The following is a 13,323-nucleotide window of genomic DNA, read 5'->3' as shown; positions in this document are numbered from 1 at the left end:
TCATGCTCTCTAAACTTTCTCTTTTTCATCTACATGAAAGTTTCCCAAATTATTTTTTGCTTTTGGGAAAACCCCATACAAGTCAGTAGTGTATCTGATATTAATAGTCGAAAAAAGATGGCTCTATTGTTCTCAGGCAAACTCAAAATCCTTTCTTCTCCCCCCTTAGAATATGATGTAGTCCTAGTTTTTCCTTCAACAAATATTTTAAAGAGAAGAGTAGTCCCTTTGAGTAAGCCAAATTAGGATTCCTCTTCTCCCTCCCTCCTCCCTCCCTTCCTCTCTTGAGTGGATATTGGTCATCTCTGCTAGGAGCCGCTCAGAAAGTAAAGTCTTTTGAAGGGAAATTCCAGCCGCTTCATGGGGAGGGATTCCTATAAGGGGGAGACACATTTTCTAAGAAACCCTTCCAGGAAGGATGAGGTGCAGCAGGAAGGAATCCCACAGGGCGGCCAACTCACAAACAGAAAGGGAATTAGCTGCCTTGATTTCTGGGAACTGGCCTTTTTATTTAGGGCAGAGCAAAGTGAGTAAGGAGCAGCTACCGCCGAATGCGAGTTGTGCAGAAGGTGGTATATGGGGTGGGGGAGGGTTGTGTTGGAGAGACTGAACTCAGCCTGCAAACTGCAGATGAACCCGAGGCCGGCTGAGCCGTGCTGACTCCGGGTCATCTCAGGCTGACTCTCCGGGAAAGTCTGATTACTCTGAGAAGCTGGTGACAGGCGAACCCCTGGCTCAGGCAGGTTGAAGAAAACGCCGCGCAGGGTCACGCAGACAGAGCCGCTGTGGTTTAAAGCCACTGTGCGGTTTCCTCCCTCTCACATGTTTAGGCTGCGTTCCTGGCAAGGATTTCAAGGCCCTAAGAGGTGCACATGAGCGCCGCTGCAGCGCCCCGTGCGTGGAAGGACCCACGGCGCCGAGCGTGGTGGAGAAGGTGGACCTGAGTGAGGCCGCCGAGTCCTGCCTTCCGGGGGCAGGAAGCACGCAGCGCCGCCGCTGGCCTGAGGTCTTACTCCACGCTTCCTGCCGCCTCTGGGCTCCCTCCCTCGGGCCTCTTTCTGCCTCCTGGTCCTGCCTTCTCCGGTGTTCTCTGCTTTATTTTTCTCTCTGCTCCCCTCCCCTCCGTCCTCAGAAAGTTGGCCCCTTCTACTGAGTTCCACAGAAAACCATGTGCAGTGGCGCTGGGTGGTCTTTGAAGGCGGGGACTGAGGGTTACCAGGGGACCTCGCGCCGCCCGCCTCCATCCGCCTCTCAGCTGCCCTCGCTCTCCGCTCTCCGCTCTCCAAAGCAAGAGGCACATCCTCTGCGCGCAGCCACGCTGAGCGCTCCAGGACCCGCCGGGGCTCTGCGGAATACTTCCCGACCTTAAGCAAATTCCGGTAATGCCAGGTGCAGTGCTACCGCAACCACGGCTAACGTTTGTAAAAGCCCGGCCAAGGGCAGCCGCGTTCCTTGCCTGCAGCTGAGGAAACTCAGGTGCGGAGAGGTCAAACAGTTTTGTGCCCAAAGCAACACAACTTTGTAAATGGGGAGGGGGTGGTATTGCCACAGCTTCAGATGTTGCAAGTCCGGTGCCAGAGGTCCTAGGAAGGCAGAGGAGGAGGAGGAAGACTTACACTGAGCTTGAGGAGCTGGTGGGATCTCAGAATAGAACCAGGTGGTGCTGGTAAAACTACATTTTACCTTAGTTTGTGCAGAAATTCTCTTTTTTTAAATCCCTTAAGAAGTGCACCTCCAAAAGCATATCGCACTACAAATGATGGCTTCTTTGCTAGGTTTAGCAATCTGGTGTTTATGTCCAAGTCCAGTCTTTATTTCTTTTTTTTTTTAAACGTCTTTTTAAAAATTTTTATTTATTTTTTATTTTTTTAAAATTAATTAATTTATTTATGGCTGTGTTGGGTCTTCATTTCTGTGCTAGGGCTTTCTCTAGTTGTGGCAAGCGGGGGCCACTCTTCATCGCGGTGCGCGGGCCTCTCACTATCGCGGCCTCTCTTGTTGCGGAGCACAGGCTCCAGACGTGCAGGCTCAGTAATTGTGGCTCACGGGCCCAGTTGCTCTGCGGCATGTGGGATCTTCCCAGACCAGGGCTCGAACCCGTGTCCCCTGCATTGGCAGGCAGATTCTCAACCACTGCGCCACCAGGGAAGCCCCCAGTCTTTATTTCTGAAGTGTCCCCTGATTCCCGATGGACTTTAGCATTTGGCTTGATTGTAGACAAAAGGGTTTGTGTTCTTTATATCCTGGTCTTCTGACAGGCCAGGATCCTAGTGTTGCGCTTGCATTTTTTATTTTGTTTTTGTTTTAAATTTTGTTTATTTATTTATTTTATTTATTTTTTTGTCCGGGTGACGCAGCTTCTGGGATCTTAGTTCCCTGACCAGGGATTGAACCCAGGCCCTCTGCAGTAAGAGTGCAGAGTCCTAACCACTGGACCGCCAGGGAATTCCTGCATCTTTTTATTTTGGAAGGAAATGATTTGGTCTAGCAGCCTCCCTCCTGCTCTTCCCCCCAAAAAAGGGGAAAAAAACATACCTTGATTTGATATGAAATCAGATTAATAGTAAAACTTTTCATTGCCTGAGGTTGTAGAACTGTTCTGAGTATTTTTTTTGAATTTTATTTATTTATTTTATACAGCGGATTCTTATTAGTTACCTAGTTTATACATAATAGTGTATGTATGTCAATCCTAACCTCCCAATTCATCCTACCACCCCCCTGCCCCGCCCCCTTTCCCTTCTTGGTGTCCATACATTTGTTCTCTACATCTGTGTCTCTAGTTCTGCCTTGCAAACCGGTTCATCTGTACCATTTTTCTAGATTCCACATATATGCGTTAATATATGATATTTGTTTTTCTCTTTCTGACTTACTTCACTCTGTGTGACAGACTCTAGATCCATCCACGTCTCTACAAGTGACCCAATTTCGTTCTTTATTTATGGCTGAGTAATATTCCATTGTATATATGTACCACAACTTCTTTATCCATTCATCTGTCGATGGGCATTTAGCTTGCTTGCATGACCTGGCTATTGTAAACAGTGCTGCAGTGAACTTCGGGGTGCATGTGTCTTTTTGAATTGTGGTTTTCTCTGGGTATATGCCCAGTAGTGGGATTGCTGGGTCATATGGTAATTCTATTTTTAGTTTTTTAAGGAACCTCCATACTGTTCTCCATAGTGGCTGTATCTATTTACATTCCCACCAACAGTGCAAGAAGGTTCCCTTTTCTCCACACCCTCTCCAGCATTTGTTGTTTGTAGGTTTTCTGATGATGGCCATTCTGACTGGTGTGAGGTAATACCTCATTCTAGTTTTAATTTGCATTTCTCTAATAATTAGAGATGTTGAGCAGCTTTTCGTGTGCCTCTTGGCCATCTGTATATCTTCTTTGGAGAAATGTCTATTTAGGTCATCTGCCCATTTTTGGATTGGGTTGCTTTTTTTTTTAATATTGAGCTGCATGAGCTGTTTATATATTTTGGAGATTAATCCTTTGTCCGATGATTCGTTTGCAAATATTTTCTCCCATTCTGAGGGTTGTCTTTTCATCTTGTTTATAGTTTCTTGCTGTGCAAAAGTTTTTAAGTTTCATTAGGTCCCATTTATTTATTTTTGTTTTTATTTCCATTACTCTACGAGGTGGGTCAAAAAAGATCTTGCTGTGATTTAGGTCAAAGGACGTTCTTCCTATGTTTCCCTCTAAGAGTTTTATAGTGTCCAGTCTTACATTTAGGTCTTTAATCCATTTTGAGTTTATTTTTGTGTATGGTGTTAGCGAGTGTTCTCATTTCATTCTTTTTTCTTCTTTTTTACAATTTTATTATTTTATTTTATTATTTATTTTTTGGCTGCGTTAGGTCTTCATTGTGGTGTGTGGGCTTCTCACTGCGGTGGCTTCTCTTGTTGCGGAGCATGGGCTCTAGGCGTGCGGGCTTCAGTAGTTGTGGCTTGTGGGCTCTAGAGCGCAGGCTCAGTAGTTGTGGAGCTTAGTTGCTCCGCGGCATGTGGGATCTTCCCGGACCAGGGCTCGAACCCATGTCCCCTGCATTGGCAGGCGGATTCTCAACCACTGCACTACTAGGGAAGTCCTAATTTCATTCTTTTACATGTAGCTGTCCAGTTTTCCCAGCACCACTTACTGAAGAGACTGTCTTTTCTCCATTGTATAGCCTTGCCTCCTTTGTCATAGATTAGTTGACCATAGGTGTGTGGGTTTATCTCTGGGCTTTCTATCTTGTTCCATTGATCTATGTTTCTGTTTTTGTGCCAGTACCATATTGTCTTGATTACTGTAGCTTTGTAGTATAGACTGAAGTCAGGGAGTCTGATTCCTCCAGCTCCGTTTTTTTCCCTCAAGACCGCTTTGGCTATTCAGGGTCTTTTGTGTCTCCGTACAAATTTTAAGATTTTTTGTTCTAGTTCTGTAAAAAATGCCATTGGTAATTTGATAGAGATTGCATTGAATCTGTAGATTGCTTTGGGTAGTAGAGTCATTTTCACAATGTTGATTCTTCCAATCCAAGAACATGATATATCTCTCCATCTGTTGGTATCATCTTTAATTTCTTTCATCAGTGTCTTACAGTTTTCTGCATAACAGGTCTTTTGTCTCCCTAGGTAGGTTTATTCCTAGGTATTTTATTCTTTCTGTTGCAATGGTAAATGGGAGTGTTTCCTTAATTTCTCTTTCAGATTTTTCATCATTAGTGTATAGGAATGGAAGAGATTTCTGTGCATTAATTTTGTATCCTGCAACTTTACCAGATTCATTGATTAGCTCTAGTAGTTTTCTGGTGGCATTTTTAGGATTCTCTATGTATAGTATCATGTCATCTGCCAACAGTGACAGTTTTACTTCTTCTTTTCCAAGTTGTATTCCTTTTATTTCTTTTTCTTCTCTGATTGCGGTGGCTAGGACTTCCAGAAATATGTTGAATAATAGTGGTGAGAGTGGACATCCTTGTCTTGTTCCTGATCTTAGAGGAAATGCTTTCAGTTTTCCACCATTGAGAGTGATGTTTGCTTTGCATTTGTCATATATGCCCTTTATTATGTTGAAGTAGGTTCCCTCTATGCTCACTTTCTGGAGAGTTTTTATCATAAATGCGTGTTGAAGTTTGTCGAAAGCTTTTTCTGCCTCTATTGAGATGATCATATGGTTTTTCTTCTTCATTTTAATATGGTGTAGCACACTGATTGATTTGTGTATATTGAAGAATCCTTGTATCACTGGGATAAATCCCACTTGATTATGGTGTATGATCCTTTTAATGTGTTGTTGGATTCTGTTTGCTAGTATTTTGTTGAGGATTTTTGCATCTATATTCATCAGTGATATTGGCCTGTAATTTTCTTTTTTTATAGTATATTTGTCTGGTGTTGGTATCAGGGTGATGGTGGCCTCGTAGAATGAGTTTGGGAGTGTTCCTTCCTCTGCAATTTTTTGGAAGAGTTTGAGAAGGATGGGTGTTAGCTCTTCTCTAAATATTTGATAGAATTCACCTGGGAAGCCATCTGGCCCTGGGCTTCTGTTTGTTGGAAGATTTTTAATCATAGTTTCAATTTCATTACTTGTGATTGGTCTGTTCATATTTTCTATTTCTTCAGTCTTGGAAGGTTATACCTTTGTAAGAATTTGCCCATTTCTTCCAAGTTGTCCATTTTATTGGCATAGAGTTGCTTGTGGTAGTCTCTTAGGATACTTTGTATTTCTGCGGTGTCTACTGTAACTTCTTTTTCATTTCTAATTTTATTGATTTGAGTCCTCTCCTTCTTTTTGTTGATGAGTGTGGTGAAAGGTTTATCAATTTTGTTTATCAAAGAGCCAGCTTTTAGTTTTATTGATCTTTGCAATTATTTCCTTCATTTCTTTTTCATTTATTTCTGCTCTGATCTTTATGATTCCTTTCCTTCTGCTAACTTTGGGTTCTGTTTGTTCTTCTTTCTTTAGTTCCTTTAGGTGTAAGGTTAGATTGTTTATTTGAGATTTTTCTTGTTTCTTGAGGTAGGCTTGTATTGCTATAAACTTCCCTCTTAGAACTGCTTTTGCTGCATCCCGTAGGTTTTGGATCGTCATGTTTTTGTTGTAATTTGTATCTAGGTATTTTCTGATTTCCTCTTTGAGTTCTTCAATAATCTCTTGGTTATTTAGTAACGTATTGTTTAGCCTCCATGTGCTTTTTACTTTTTTCCCTTGTAATTTATTTCTGATCTTGCGGTGTTGTGGTCAGAAAAGATGCTTGATATGAGTTCAGTTTTCTTAAATTTACTGAGGCTTGATTTGTGACCGAAGATGTGATCTATCCTGGAGAATGTTCCATGTGCACTTGAGATGAAAGTGTAATCTGCTGTGTTTGGATTGAATGCCCTATAAATATTAATTAAATCTATCTGGCCTATGTGTCATTTAAAGCTTGTGTTCCTTATTGATTTTCTGTCTGGATGATCTGTCCATTGGTGTAAGTGAGGTGTTAAAGTCCCCACTATCATTGTGTTACTGTCGATTTCCTCTTTTATAGCTGTTAGCATTTGCCTTATGTATTGAGGTGCTTGTATGTTGGGTGCATATATATTTATAATTGTTGTATCTTCTTCTTGAATTGATCCCTTGATCATTATGTAGTGTCCTTCCTTGTTTCCTGTAACATTCTTTAGTTTAGAGTCTATTTTATCTGAAATGAGTATTGCTATATCAGCTTTCTTTTGTTTTCCATGTGCATGGAGTATCTTTTTCCATCCCCTCACTTTCAGTCTGTATGTGTCCCTAGGTCTGAAGTGGGTCTCTTGTGGAGAGCATATATCCGGGTCTTGTTTTTGTATCCATTCAGTAAGCCTGTGTCTTTTGGTTGGAGCATTTAATCCATTCACATTTAAGGTAATTATTGATATGTTTGTTCGTATTACCATTTTCTTAATTGTTTTGGGGTTGTTTTTGCAGGTCCTTTTCTTCTCTTGTGTTTCCCACTTAGAGAAGTTCCTTTAGCCTTTGTTGTAGAGCTGGTTTGGTGATACTGAATTCTCTTAGCTTTTGCTTGTCTGTAAAGCTTTTGATTTCTCTGTCGAATCTGAATGAGATCCTTGTCGACTAGAGTAATCTTGGTTATAGGTTCTTCCCTTTCATCACTTTAAATATATCATGCCACTCCCTTCTGGCTTGTAGAGTTTCTGCTGAGAGATCAGCTGTTAACCTTCTGGGAGTTCCCTTGTATGTTATTTGTCATTTATCCCTTGTTGCTTTTAATAATTTTTCTTTGTCTTTAATTTTTTGTCAGTTTGATTACTGTGTGTCTCGGCATGTTTCTCCTTGGGTTTATCCTCCCTGGGAGTGTCTGTGCGTCCTGGACTTGGGTGGCTATTTCCTTTCCCATGTTAGGGAAGTTTTCGACTATAATCTCTACAAATATTTTTTCAGGTCCTTTCTGTTTTCTCCTTCTGGGCCCTCTATAATGTGAATGTTGTTGCGTTTAATGTTGTCCCAGAGGTCTCTTAGGCTGTCTTCATTTCTTTTCATTCTTTTTTCTTTATTCTGTTCCACAGCAGTGAATTACACCATTCTGTCTTCCAGGTCACTTATCCGTTCTCTTTCCTCAGTTATCCTGCTACTGATTCCTTCTAGTGTATTTTTCATTTCAGTTATTGTATTGTTCATCTCTGTGTTTGTTCTTTAATTCTTCTAGGTTTTTGTTAAACATTTCTTGCATCTTCTCGATCTTTGCCTCCATTCTTTTTCCGAGGTCCTGGATCATCTTCACTATCATTATTCTGAATTCTTTTTCTGGAAGATTGCCTATCTCCACTTCATTTCATTGCTTTTCTGGGGTTTTATCTTGTTCCTTCATCTGGAACATAGTCCTCTGCCTTTCCATTTTGTCTGTCTTTCTGTGATTGTGGTTTTCATTCCACAGGCTGCAGGGTTGTAGTTCTTCTAGCTTCTGCATTCTGCCCTCTGGTGGATGAGGCTATCTAAGAGTCTTGTGCAAGCTTCCTGATGGGAGGGACTGGTGGTGGGTAGAGCTGGGTGTTGCTCTGGTGGGCAGAGCTCAGGAAAATTTTAATCTGCTTGTCTGCTGATGGGTGGGGCTGGGTTCCCTCCCTATTGGTTGTTTGGCCTGAGGCGACTTTGTGTGTGCCCTCCAAGAGTAGAGTCTCTTTCCCCCAGACCTGTCGAAGTCCTGCAGTCAAATCCCGCTAGCCTTCAAAGTCTGATTCTCTAGGAATTTCTCCTCCCATTGCCGGAGCCCCAGGTTGGAAATCCTGACCTAGGGCTCAGAACCTTCACTTCAGTGGGTGGACTTCTGTGGTATAATCATTCTCCAGTTTGTGATTTGATTTTATTGTGATTGCACCCCTCCTACTGTCTCATTGCAGCTTCTCCTTTGTCTTTGGATGGGGGGTATCTTTTTTCGGTGAGTTCCAGTGTCTTCCTGTTGATGACTGTCCAGCAGTTAGTTGTGATTCCAGTGCTCTTGCAAGAGGGAGTGAGCGCACATCCTTCTACTCTGCCATCTTGAACCAATCTGCCTCTAAGTCTGTTTTTTAAAAAAATTTTTCTTTTCGCCTGTATCAGGTGGCTCACCTATTGGTTTGCCCAGGATGGTCCTGGTTTACATCACGTATCGCATTGTAATTATTAACAGCACCCCGTTTTACTCCTAGGAGTATCTCGGGTTGGGTGATAAATAATATGATCACTCTAATGGAGCTAAGGTCATCTTCCTTAAAATGTGCCCCTCCCCCCTGCCGTGGAGTATGGGCAGGAACTGTGGACAGAGTAATGCTAATAAACTTTTTAGTATTTGCTGAAGTTTTACCAAGAGTAATGATTAGTGAAAACCTATTACTATTATTATCCCCACTTGAGCGGGTATCCCCCTAAGATAACCCCTGACCTGTGATATGCACATGAGAGTGATGGCTGTGAAAGCTACAGGGAGAGTATGTCCTCCTGGAGGTGGCATCTGGCAGGCTGGGTGGGTGGGCGTCTGGGTTGCTTGGTCCCAGCCGGTTGTGGGACCTGGGGGAATGTTGACAGTCTTGGGACTGGAGAGACAGTACCTAAAGGCGTCTCCTGAAGGTGTGTGCTAGTCTAGCCAGTGAAGGTGCTTAGCTCAGGCAGAAAGAGCCAGCTGAATAGGAAGCCGAGGCAAGGGGACCGTGAGCGGCCAGGCAGCAGGGAAGTCCTGGGTCGGGTGGAGAGGCTGGCAGGCCCCCAGCTGACCCAGACCTTCACCGTCATAGCTAGCTTAGACGACAAGCTGATTGTAGTGCTTTTATAGTGGGTTGGGAGGAAGAGTGGGCCAAGGGCTCCGAGGGGCCTGGTGGCTCCCTGTGCCCTTGGGCTCTGCGGAGGCTGAGGAAGCTGGATTCTCAGCCCTGATGGAAGGACACTGTGTCTGAGGTGGGGCTTAGTAAGTGAGTTTGAACTCTGTGGTGACTGTCCTGGCTTATTACCAGCGGTGTCTTCTCGATCTTGGTCCATTTCCAATCCGAGCCAGTCTCTTTTTTTCTCTTCTTTTCTTTTTTTTTTTTTAAATTTGGCCACGCCACTTGGCTTGTGGGACCTTAGTTCCACCACGAGGGATTGAACCCACACCCTCCGCTGTGAAAGCGCTGAGTCCCAACCACTGGACGGCCAGGGAATTCCCCCAAGCCACTTTCTTTATTTGCCAGTTTAACATATTAGGATTAACCTTGTGGGGTGGATGGGAGAAGATTTTAGCCACGTTTGCCTTTGCTGCTTTCCTCTGGGACCTGCCTGAAGCCCAGCTACCTCTCCCAGGTTCCCCGATAACCCTCCCTTCTACAGGACATTCTTTTATGATCTCTGCTGAATTAGAGGCAAGTACTTAGTATTTCGGGATTTTTCTGAGAGTGCTTTAGACCTTTGGCTTCTGACTCGCTGTTCTTTGCTTGGAACACGAGGACCCTGCTCTCGTCCTTCGAGTCTTGGTCCACACCTGGCCTCCTCGGTGAGCTCGGCCTCCTCACGCCATCTAAAGCGGCTGCCCCCACCCTCAGCCGTGTCTCCCTCTTTTTATTTTCCGTCTGGTCATTGTCATTGTTCTGGACCTATCTTTTTAATTTGATTATCGTCCTTCTTCCCTTCCCGAATGTGAGCTCCATAAAAAAGACTGTATCTGAGGTCTAGAACCTAGAAAAGTGCCTGTTACACGATGGGTGCTTAAGCGTTAATTCGAATTAATGTTATGATTCCGGTTTCCCTATAGTCCTGTTGTTGAGATTCCTGGTGAAAAAAGTGGGTTTGTGTGTTGCATCCTTTTGTATTAATAAAGGGGTTATGCATGTGCTGTGGTTTGGGGGCTGCTTCCCTGGGGATTGAGGGAGGAAGATCTCATTTGGCTCTGGCCTCTTTGGAGGGAGAAAGAGGGAGCGGCCCTTCCTCTGCTCTTGGGTTACACAGCAGGGTCCTGGGGCCCTTTCACTGTTCTTAACCCTTTGCGGGCTGTGTGTGGGGTGGTCTCTCTTACCTCTGTCCCTCCATCCTTCTGATGAGGTGCAGGTGACCTCCATGAGGGGTGGGGAGTAGAGAGGCTTGTGAGAGGGAATCAGATTCCCTTGAAAATGGCATTCTGGTCACAGGGGCTGGTTTAGGGCTGTGGGGAAACAGGACAGCCTGGAGCCAAGGTGACAGGCCATCTTAAAGTGTCTCCTACAAAGCATTTTCTTTGCTGACAAAGCCTGTTTGTGTTGTTTTCAGTTGCTTTTTTCCCGCCTCTGCAAGCTTATAGGAAACATTTTTTTTTTTTAAAGCAAATGGGAGAAGGTACCAAAATTATTAAGTAAGCTGTTTTAGCCTGTCCTAGGATTCACTAGGGAGTTTCGTCTCTCTCAACTTACTTCCTATCAAATAAGCCCTTTAACAGACCACGTACAGAGGCTTTTCACAAGATGTTTTTGTTCTTTCTGAATATGCAGCTATTCAAGCTGAGGGTTGGTATGTTCATAATTGACCTAATGCTTCAAAGAATGAACTGGTTTAGCTGGAATTTTCCAAAAGTCTGTCCTAGTGACTTAGTATTGCCCAGATAGAAAGTGTATAATTTATAATTAGCTTTTCCCCCTGAACTCTGAGTAATAGGCAGAAAGCCTATTACATTTTAAATTGGATTATCATTTTGGACAGCTCTTCTCAGTATTATGTAAAGAATTCCCCATTCCAGGTCTGGAGTCTCTGCTGAGAGCTCTAAACAGTTGCCTAGAAGAAAGATGGACAGAATAGTCATAAAGGAGGACTGACCTGGTGTGGAAGAGTGGTGTTATGTTCACAGCCAGCGTGGACACTGGGGATTTTTCCATCACGCCTTCTGCCTCAGGGCTGTTGGGCCTTCTATGTTTTGTTTATGGAGCTGAAGTAATCTCTCAGTTATTAGTTCATGGATAATTACCAGAAATATGAACTCAAGGACTTCTCTGGTGGCCCATTGGTTAAGAATCCGCCCGCCAATGCAGGGGACACGGGTGCAAGCCCTGGTCCTGGAAGATCCCACGTGCCGCAGAGCAACTAAGCCCGTGCGCCACAACTACTCAGCCTGCACCCTAGAGCCTGCAAGCCACAACTACTGAGCCTGCGAGCCACAACTACTGAGTCCACGGCACCTAGAGCCCGTGCTCTGCAACAAGAGAAGCCACCGCAATGAGAAGCCCACGCACCACAATGAAGAGTAACCCCCGCTCGCCGCAATGAGAGAAAAGCCTGCACGCAGCAACGAAGACCCAATGCAGCCAAAAATAAATAAATAAATAAATAAAAAGTGATGTGTGGTCTCTATGCACTTATTAAAAAAAAAAAATATGAACTCAAATCATTACTTTTTTTTTTAACCCTTTACCTTTTCTCCTAATCATGTAGGGTGGTGACATAAAAATTAAATGAAAAAATAGGCTCACCTACTTTATTAGTTATTCTGTTTACTTGGAGGAAAATCATAGCTGTGTCATCAACTGCCCTTTCTCTTCAAACCTCATACCATTTGCCAAGAAATAATTGTGAATTGTAGGACAACCTAGGCCAGAGGTTGAAGTCTCTGTCAGAGTGTTCCTATGGGGCCTTAAATATTTAAAAATTAGTCACCTTGCTGTATGATGATACAGAAGAATCTGATGGCCAGGCCTGAGGAGAAAGAAGTTTGGGCAGAAGCATGAAGAGCTGAAGCAGATTGTTAAGAAAATCCTGGAGCCAGCTTCAAGAGGCATTGGAGAGAACAAGAGGGTCAATGGTACTATACCAAAGTCTTAGGGTCCTCAACTCTCTCAGTGGAACAGAAGGAAACGCACCAAATGCCGCCTCATTGAACATGGTGAGTTTAATTTTAACTTTCTGCATTTCCGATGACATCCTCTGGGGAATCGAAGGCACAACTGAGTCTGATCGGTGGGCCTGAAGAGTCATGACCCCAAGGGAAGGGACCAGGAACAAAAGGAAGCAATAACAGAGGATGCTCTTCAGGACTTCACACCTAAGCCAAGTTGACAGAGCTACAGTGAGGCCGGGCAAGATGGAATTGCACCCTGAAATTCACATCAGTGTTGAAGGGAGCCCTAGGCTGTCAATGCTGAAAGAATCATCAGAAAAAGAGAATGTCTAAAAATTAGAACTGTGCTGTGTGGAGACTTTGGGAAAAAATAGTTTGGAAGTTTTGGGGAGATTCCAAATAAATAGGAACCTTGTTCTGAATAAATTGTTTTTGAGTTAGAGATACATGATTGCAATAGATGCATCTTCCTGATTTTTTTTGGGTGGCAAAATACCTGTTTTTTTTGTCCTTTTGGGGGACATAAAATAAATGGGGTCACAAATTAGGCATATGTGTGTTTTTGTGTTAAGTAGCAAGTATTTACGTTTGCCCAGAACATACTTTGCATTATATGTTAGGTGCTTTGGGGAAATGAAAACAGTAAAGACAGCCTGTGGCCTCGTGGGACCACTGAAGGTAGAGGGGATTGATTTAGATTTCATGTTTGACTGTGAAATCTGTGGCAGTTTCAACAGTGCCAGGCTGGAAGGTGCTTTCTTCCCTGGCTGTGAAAGGTTTTTCCTAAGTACATAAACATTATAAGTTAGATGCCCTGAACTCTAGAATGTTTTTTCCAAGGAAGTTGTCTCAGGTCCCTGAGATTAAGCAGCCTGCGCCTCTTTGAGTTCATCCAGTAATTTAGATTTCTCATGAATTCCCCTTCAGATGGCTCTTTCTTAGAGTTAGTGGGCAGAGGCTTGCGATGGGAGTTCTTGGGGGGTGAGGGGGAGGATCGGAGCTTCCTGGATGTTCAGCCTGTTTCCCAGGCTTTGGTTTTAAT

At 43.6% G+C, this 13,323-nt stretch overlaps 1 protein-coding gene and 1 non-coding gene across 6 annotated transcripts in view; one reads left to right on the top strand and one right to left on the bottom strand.

Moving 5' to 3' along the window:
- The window catches only part of ABCC4 (ATP binding cassette subfamily C member 4), a 235,802-nt gene that overhangs the window by 17,015 nt on the left and 205,464 nt on the right, over positions 1–13,323 (top strand). Inside the window, exon 1 of one of the 5 annotated variants that reach the window (XM_059903366.1) lies at positions 1,278–1,379. The exons of the other annotated variants lie outside the window; for them this stretch is intronic. The gene's annotated coding sequence lies outside the window, so the exon portion shown is untranslated. Of the gene's footprint in view, positions 1–1,277; positions 1,380–13,323 lie in introns of those variants that run through there. 5 annotated transcript variants of the gene reach the window in all.
- TRNAK-CUU (transfer RNA lysine (anticodon CUU)) lies at positions 2,373–2,445 on the bottom strand. Its single transcript has one exon. It is a non-coding gene; the product is annotated as a tRNA-Lys (tRNA).

The sequence above is a fragment of the Balaenoptera ricei genome, chromosome 18 (genome assembly GCF_028023285.1).
Source record: "Balaenoptera ricei isolate mBalRic1 chromosome 18, mBalRic1.hap2, whole genome shotgun sequence".
NCBI lineage: Eukaryota > Metazoa > Chordata > Mammalia > Artiodactyla > Balaenopteridae > Balaenoptera > Balaenoptera ricei.
This window is presented reverse-complemented; position numbering and strand designations above follow the sequence as displayed.